This window comes from Erinaceus europaeus, chromosome 7 (genome assembly GCF_950295315.1).
Source record: "Erinaceus europaeus chromosome 7, mEriEur2.1, whole genome shotgun sequence".
Taxonomy (NCBI): Eukaryota; Metazoa; Chordata; class Mammalia; order Eulipotyphla; family Erinaceidae; genus Erinaceus; species Erinaceus europaeus.
Genome location: NC_080168.1, coordinates 125,553,086 through 125,562,136, shown reverse-complemented (window position 1 = coordinate 125,562,136; position 9,051 = coordinate 125,553,086).

Sequence of the window (9,051 nt, the reverse complement as noted above, 5' to 3'; positions counted from 1 at the left end):
AACTAGTGACCATTTGAGAGAAATTTTAGCTGAGAACTGTCCTCACTCAGGCAATCTTCAGCATATACCTGTTCCAGAGGCAGAGCACACACTCAGGTACATGCATGCAAAATGCCTAACCACAAGGCACATGCTTATAAAACTATGACACCTCAGTGTCAACGTACACAATTTGAAGGCTTCTACGAGAAGGAAAGAAGTTGCATACAAAGGTAGACTTACGCAGTTTCCATCAGACCTCCTTTCACAATCCCAAGACACAAGGAAAGAGTGCAATGACATATCCCAAGTACTCAGAAAGAGGAAATTCCAACCAGGAATGTGGCAGCCTGCAAAGTTGTCTTTCACGTATGAGGGGTAAATAATGGTCTCTTCAAATATCCAAAAGCTACAGGCACTTGCTCACCTCAACCTCACCTAATAAAAATTATCCACGAGGAAAGGAGGAAGCAAAGGAATGCCCGCTCTCAGCGAGGTGGACAGCAGTCGGCTAGAAATTGAGGGAACATTAGTCAAGCAAGAAAAGGAGCTCAAGGACAAAGCCTTTCTCCCAAAAGTTTGCTAACTGAGATCAATTTAAACACGGCTTTCTCACAGACAAAGTGTTAGCTATTCAACTGATGGTCACCATAAGAAAATCAGGAACAGAGATGCACTGAAAACACTTGAAAGATCAGTGAGGAACTCATCGGAGAAACTCATCTACACAAAAGGACAGATAGTAACAAATAGGCAAAGAATCAACAATCAAGACAGCCTCGGAATCAGAATGGACATAAAAAACCACACAGAGCAATAAACACCCTAAATGTCAACGGCCTGAATTCACTTTTAAAAAGCCTCTGAGCAGCTGAATTCAGTAAAGAACAGGATCTATCCGGGACATTTCTTCGGGAATTACACATCCAAAGAAAAACTAAATGGAAACGTCATGTCACAGGATAGAGCAAACTATTCCAAGATACTAATTCTCAAAATAAGGGAAGGGACAGCTACTCTGCCTTCTGATAAAACAGATGTTCAGGTGAAGAAAGGAACAGAGAGGGACAGTACACGATGGTCAGTGGACTAACCCGACAAAAAGACGTAACCGTCATAAAAATATATGCCCCAAACTCAAGTGCACCCACATATATCAAACAAGTTCTTACTGGACTTGAGGGAGATATGAACAATAACACAATCATAGTAGGAGCTTTGAACACACCACTCACAGCAGACAGATCATCAGGACAAAAAAAAAAAAATCAAATCAATAGGGGAAGAGTGATCTTAAATGAAACCATGGATGAAATGGACCTCATTGATATACACTGAACTGTGCATCTCAGAAGAGATAAACACACATCCACTCAAGTGTGTACACGTGCAACCTTCACAAGGAGTGATGTCACGCTGGGCAAACTGGCGTCAGCTTACATATTCCCCATCTTTCCTATGTTCCCTAAATGTCCTAAACACGGGCATGGATTTCAGTGTGATGGAGACATTTCATTCAAACAGAGGCAGAGGTTTTCAGGCAAAGTTGATCACAGATTTTTCCAAATGGATATGGAAAGTGTCCTAAAGGTCCTACAGATTTTATTTAGTAACTACTAATCTCTAGTCACCCCCAGACTCACACAGGATTTTGGGTCCTAGGGTCCTATATGGACCACCCCCAGGCCCCTATGGGAATAAAGGCATTAGGTTTTCTACCACGAAGGGAAAGACCAGTGGCTGACGTCCCGGTGACCCCAGGCCATCACTGGCCCACCCTTCTGCTGTGACCCTGGCCATGACGGCCCTGCCCTGCCCTGCTTCTGTGACCTCTTGGGGGCCATTGTGACCAACCAGAAACCTATAAAAAGCCGCGTCTGAGGTGGGTTTGCTGTCCATATGCCCTGGAAGCTCTTGGTAGTGACCTGTGGCGGACTCCCCAGCTAGCTTACACACCACCACTCGCACTCGCACACCCTCGCTCTCACTCTCTGTTCTCTTTGATTCCCCTCTCTCCATCCCTGCACTTTACCTGATACCCACTCCCACTCCCCCTCTCCCCTACCCCACACTCTACTCCCCCCTTCTTTTCTCTCCTCTTTGCCTTTTCCCCCTTCCCTTGTTCACCCCCTCCCCTTAGTTATCTAGGATAGCCCTAGTGCATTCTAGTCTGACTACCCCTGTTTTGGGTAGAGCCAGTAAGAGTAGAAAGTAAGTTAGACCTTGGTTGTTATTTTTTGGTAGTGACAGTCCTAGTTTAGAGTTCCTAGTTAGTCTACAGTGAGTGTAGATAGGTCTATGGCCCGGCCTAAGACCTCTCCATTGGGAGAGGGAATGGCCGAGGACGACTTCTGTGTCCTGAGCACCCTTGGGGCCGGCAGCTTCTCTGTCGTCGTGCTGGCCCGCCATCGTCACAGCGGCAAAAAGGTTGTGATCAAGAGGATGAAGATGCTGGGGCAGACAGGCCTGGAGATGGCGCGAGACGAGTGCAGCATCATGCGAGGTCTGAGCCACCCCAACATCTTGCCCCTGCTGGGCACCATAGAGACGGCATTCCAGCTGCAGCTGGTCATGCCCTACGTGAGGGGGGGAGACCTGCGGGACTATCTCTGCCGCAAGGGCCCCATGAGGGAGGAGGAGGCCAGAAGGGTGTTCCGCCAGTTGGCCTCGGCTATGGAATATTGCCACGCCAAAGGAATCGCTCACAGGGACCTCAAACCTGAGAATATTCTCGTGCAAAGCCTGAACCGGGTCAAGATCACGGACTTTGGCCTGAGTGGCCATTTTCTCCAGCAGTCCATGGACAGCCTGCAGGGCACCTTAGGCTACATGGCGCCCGAGATAGTGACGGGGGGCACCTACGGCCCCGGGGTGGACATCTGGAGCCTGGGGGTGGTGTTGTTTGAAATGGTCAAAGGTCACCTGCCAGAAGAACGACCCTTCTGGACTCTATTCAGAAGGAAGCCCCGGCTCTCCCAGGAGCTCCGACACCTTCTGCACCGCATGCTCAACTCTGACCCCAAGGAGCGAATTGGGTGGCCAGAGATCCTGAGCCACCCATGGGTGACCCAGGGCATGGGACCCATGGAAGCCTACAGGGAACCCACCTCCTCCGATGAGCCAGCCCCAGCTGACCAGTCCATTCCTTCCAGCCTGCTGCCAAGTATGAAGAAGAGCGCCAGCAGGAGCAGGAGCAGGAGCAGGAGCAGGAGCAGGAGCAGGAGCAGGAGGAGGTGTGTGTCTGCCCCACCAGCCCTGGGCACCGGCTCCTGGGAGCAAGACGAGTCCCTGGAGCCTGGCCAACCCCCCAAGTGCTCCAGTCTCCCTGTCTTCACGTCCACGTCCACCCCCAGCCTGGCCCCCCCAGCGGTGCCTCCCAACACACCACAAGGCAGCTGCCCTGCCTCCGGCCCCTCCCCCTCCTGTGCAGCAGCCCCAGCACCTGGGGAGGTAAGCTGCCCCCCCTCGGGCCAGGGCGCACAGGCCAGCAGGCCCTCTGCCACCTGGATCGCCATCCGCCATGGGGCAGCCCACAGGCTGCTGAACCGTCTCCTGCGGCTTTGTTGCGGCTGCTGTCTGGGTCCCCACAAGGGAGGCAAGACACGTGTCCACCCGCTCAGGACATGAGGAAACAGGGCCCCTCGCATGGCCTGGTGAGTTAGTGGGCATGGGGGGGGAAGGTCACCCCTAACTGCAGATCTCATAGGCCTGTTCTCTCCTCTGCAGGTGGAGGCCGAGAGCTAAGAGAGAGATGCTCCCTGCATCCCGCTGAGGCCAGGGACCCTGCACTGATGCCTCTGAACTGTCTGCCGCTGAAGACCCCGCTGCCCCAGAGGGGGCCTCCCTGAATGTGAAATAAATTGTGATTTTGCATTGGTCTAGTTTTGGTGCTTTCTTTTCTTTTGCGTCCCTGGGGGTCACCCCAGCCACAGGCCCTGCCCTGCACTGCCCACCTGGCTTCCCGCCCCAACCTAGAGTCTGCATTCTCAAGGGAGGGGCAGCCAGAGCTCACAGTGTCTGGAGGCACAGAGCCTGCTGCACACACACATCACAGTGGCCATGACATGCAGGCCTCCCTCACTGATGACATGGCCTCTGCTTTGTCTCTGACTGAGCTTCCCCCAAGGTCAGGGCACTTCGACCCTGGCCCTCAGGTCTCCCACGGCCTGGGTGGGCGGCCCACTCCATCAGTTTCCATAAGCCTGGGATAGTCAATAAATCTTAGTAGGGTGCAGGGGTAACCAACCCAGAAGACAGACACATGAGCACGTGCCAGGACCAGGGCTCGCCACAGCCCTGGAGCCCACCTTCAGGGGGAGGCTTCATGAGTGGTGGGCTGTGCTTCAAGTGTCGGAACTCCTCTCCTAGGCCGCACTAATTATTATTATTATTATTTTGGAGGGGGTTGTTTTTTTGTCACTGCCCTTGTCTTGACAATAGACTATCTCCGGCCTATCAAAAGGTGTTAAGCCAGTAATTAAAATGTCACTAACATACATATATGGGGAGAAATTTCTATCAAAGGGAGAAAGATCAAAGTGCAGTAGGAGTTTGAGATTCCTGCTGCATAAAGAAAGGACCATGGCCCTACAGAGAACTTCTATCAGAACTCTGAGGTTGACAAACACTCTGAGTGCGCAGAAGGAAAGTTCTAGTCTAGAAGGAAGGGTTAACACACTAGTCAATGTAAAGATGAAGGAGAGCAAAGGTTTAGAAATAAAGTAGCAATTCTGGGAAACTGCAGACTCCGTCAAAAGGTCGAATGTAAGTGTGACAGAAATATCTGGGCTCGGGCTGTAGTGCAGCGGGTTAAGCAAATGTGGCACAAAGCGCCAGGACTGGTGGAAGGATCCCGGTTTGAGCCCCCGGCTCCCCACCTGCAGGGGAGTCTCTTCACAGGTGGTGAAGCAGATCTGCAGGTGTCTATCTTTCTCTCCCCTTCTCTGTCTTCCCCTCCTCTCTCCATTTCTCTCTGTCCTATCCATCAACTAACAACATCAGCAACAACAATAATAACCACAACAAGGCTACAACAACAAGGGCAACCAAAGGGGGCAAAAAAGGGCTCCAGGAGTAGTGGATTGATTCATGGTGCAGGCACTGAGCCCCAGCAATAACCCTGGAGGCAAAAATTAAATTAAACTAAATTAAATTTAATTAAATTTAAAAGGAATATCTGTGGATTAGGAGGGGGTCAGAAAACTAGTGACCATTTGAGAGAAATTTTAGCTGAGAACTGTCCTCACTCAGGCAATCTTCAGCATATACCTGTTCCAGTGGCAGAGCACACACTCAGGTACATGCATGCAAAATGCCTAACCACAAGGCACATGCTTGTAAAACTATGACACCTCAGTGTCAACGTACACAATTTGAAGGCTTCTACGAGAAGGAAAGAAGTTGCATACAAAGGTAGACTTACGCAGTTTCCATCAGACCTCCTTTCACAATCCCAAGACACAAGGAAAGAGTGCAACCACATATCCCAAGTACTCAGAATGAGGAAATTCCAACCAGGAATGTGGCAGCCTGCAAAGTTGTCATTCACGTATGAGGGGTAAATAATGGTCTCTTCAAATATCCAAAAGCTACAGGCACTTGCTCAACTCAACCTCACCTTATAAAAATTATCCACGAGGAAAGGAGGAAGCAAAGGAATGCCCGCTCTCAGCGAGGTGGACAGCAGTCGACTAGAAATAGAGGCGACATTAGTCAAGCAAGAAAAGGAGCTCAAGGACAAAGCCTTTCTCCCAAAAGTTTGCTAACTGAGATCAATTTAAACACGACTTTCTCACAGACAAAGTGTTAGCTATTCAACTGATGGTCACCATAAGAAAACCAGGAACAGAGATGCACTGAAAACACAAGAAAGATCAGTGAGGAACTCATCGGAGAAACTCATCTACACAATAGGATAGATAGCAACAAATAGGCAAAGAATCAACAATTAAGACAGCCTCGGAATCAGAATGGACATAAAAAACCACACGGAGCAATAAACACCCTAAATGTCAACAGCCTGAATTCACTTTTCAAAAGCCTCCAAGCAGCTGAATTCAGTAAAGAACAGGATTTATCCGGGACATTTCTTCGGGAATTACACATCCAAAGAAAAACTAAATGGAAACGTCATGTCACAGGCTAGAGCAAACTATTCCAAGATACTAATTCTCAAAATAAGGGAAGGGACAGCTACTCTGCCTTCTGATAAAACAGATGTTCAGGTGAAGAAAGGAACAGAGAGGGACAGTACACGATGGTCAGTGGACTAACCCGACAAAAAGACGCAACCGTCATAAAAATATATGCCCAAACTCAAGTGCACCCACATATATCAAACAAGTTCTTACTGGACTTGAGGGAGATATGAACAATAACACAATCATAGTAGGAGCTTTGAACACACCACTCACAGCAGACAGATCATCAGGACAAAAAAAAAAAAAATCAAATCAATAGGGGGAGAGTGATCTTAAATGAAACCATAGATGAATTGGACCTCATTGATATACACTGAACTGTGCATCTCAGAAGAGATAAACACACATCCACTCAAGTGTGTACACGTGCAACCTTCACAAGGAGTGATGTCACGCTGGGCAAACTGGCGTCAGCTTACATATTCCCCATCTTTCCTATGTTCCCTAAATGTCCTAAACACGGGCATGGATTTCAGTGTGATGGAGCCATTTCATTCAAACAGAGGCAGAGGTTTTCAGGCAAAGTTGATCACAGATTTTTCCAAATGGATATGGAAAGTGTCCTAATGGTCCTACAGATTTTATTCAGTAACTACTAATCTCTAGTCACCCCCAGACTCACACAGGATTTTGGGTCCTAGGGTCCTATAAGGACCACCCCCAGGCCCCTATGGGAATAAAGGCATTAGGTTTTCTACCACGAAGGGAAAGATCTGTGGCTGATGTCCCGGTGACCCCAGGCCATCACTGGCCCACCCTTCTGCTGTGACCCGGGCCATGACGGCCCTGCCCTGCCCTGCTTCTGTGACCTCTTGGGGGCCATTGTGACCAACCAGAAACCTATAAAAAGCCGCGTCTGAGGTGGGTTTGCTGTCCATATGCCCTGGAAGCTCTTGGTAGTGACCTGTGGCGGACTCCCCAGCTAGCTTACGCACCACCACTCGCACTCGCACACCCTCGCTCTCACTCTCTGTTCGCTCTTTTGATTCCCCTCTCTCCATCCCTGCACTTTACCTGATACCCACTCCCACTCCCCCTCTCCCCTACCCCACACTCTACTCCCCCCTTCTTTTCTCTCCTCTTTGCCTTTCCCCCCTTCCCTTGTTCACCCCCTCCCCTTAGTTATCTAGGATAGCCCTAGTGCATTCTAGTCTGACTACCCCTGTTTTGGGTAGAGCCAGTAAGAGTAGAAGGTAAGTCAGACCTTGGTTGTTATTTTTTGGTAGTGACAGTCCTAGTTTAGAGTTCCTAGTTAGTCTACAGTGAGTGTAGATAGGTCTATGGCCCGGCCTAAGACCTCTCCATTGGGAGAGGGAATGGCCGAGGACGACTTCTGTGTCCTGAGCACCCTTGGGGCCGGCAGCTTCTCTGTCGTCGTGCTGGCCCGCCATCGTCACAGCGGCAAAAAGGTTGTGATCAAGAGGATGAAGATGCTGGGGCAGACAGGCCTGGAGATGGCGCGTGACGAGTGCAGCATCATGTGAGGTCTGAGCCACCCCAACATCTTGCCCCTGCTGGGCACCATAGAGACGGCATTCCAGCTGCAGCTGGTCATGCCCTACGTGAGGGGGGGAGACCTGCGGGACTATCTCTGCCGCAAGGGCCCCATGAGGGAGGAGGAAGCCAGAAGGGTGTTCCGCCAGTTGGCCTCGGCTATGGAATATTGCCACGCCAAAGGAATCGCTCACAGGGACCTCAAACCTGAGAATATTCTCGTGCAAAGCCTGAACCGGGTCAAGATCTCGGACTTTGGCCTGAGTGGCCATTTTCTCCAGCAGTCCATGGACAGCCTGCAGGGCACCTTAGGCTACATGGCGCCCGAGATAGTGACGGGGGGCACCTACGGCCCCGGGGTGGACATCTGGAGCCTGGGGGTGGTGTTGTTCGAAATGGTGAAAGGTCACCTGCCAGAGGAACGACCCTTCTGGACTCTATTCAGAAGGAAGCCCCGGATCTCCCAGGAGCTCCGACACCTTCTGCACCGCATGCTCAACTCTGACCCCAAGGAGCGAATTGGGTGGCCTGAGATCCTGAGCCACCCATGGGTGACCCAGGGCATGGGGCCCATGGAAGCCTACAGGGAACCCACCTCCTCCGATGAGCCAGCCCCAGCTGACCAGTCCATTCCTTCCAGCCTGCTGCCAAGTATGAAGAAGAGCGCCAGCAGGAGCAGGAGCAGGAGCAGGAGCAGGAGCAGGAGCAGGAGCAGGAGGAGGTGTGTGTCTGCCCCACCAGCCCTGGGCACCGGCTCCTGGGAGCAAGATGAGTCCCTGGAGCCTGGCCAACCCCCCAAGTGCTCCAGTCTCCCTGTCTTCACGTCCACGTCCACCCCCAGCCTGGCCCCCCCAGCGGTGCCTCCCAACACACCACAAGGCAGCTGCCCTGCCTCCGGCCCCTCCCCGTCCTCTGCAGCAGCCCCAGCACCTGGGGAGGAGAGCTGCCCCCCCTCGGGCCAGGGCGCACAGGCCAGCAGCCCCTCTGCCACCTGGATCCCCATCCGCCATGGGGCAGCCCGCAGGCTGCTGAACCGTCTCCTGCGGCTTTGTTGCGGCTGCTGTCTGGGTCCCCACAAGGGTGGCAAGACACGTGTCCACCCGCTCAGGACATGAGGAAACAGGGCCCCTCGCATGGCCTGGTGAGTTAGTGGGCATGTGGGGGGGGAGGCCACCCATAAATGCACATCTCATAGGCCTGTTCTCTCCTCTGCAGGTAGAGGCCGAGAGCTGAGAGAGATGCTCCCTGCATCCCGCTGAGGCCAGGGACCCTGCACTGCTGCCTCTGAACTGTCTGCCACTGAAGACCCCGCTGCCCCATAGGGTGCCTCCCTGAATGTGAAATAAATTGTGATTTTGCATTGGTCTAGTTTTGGTGC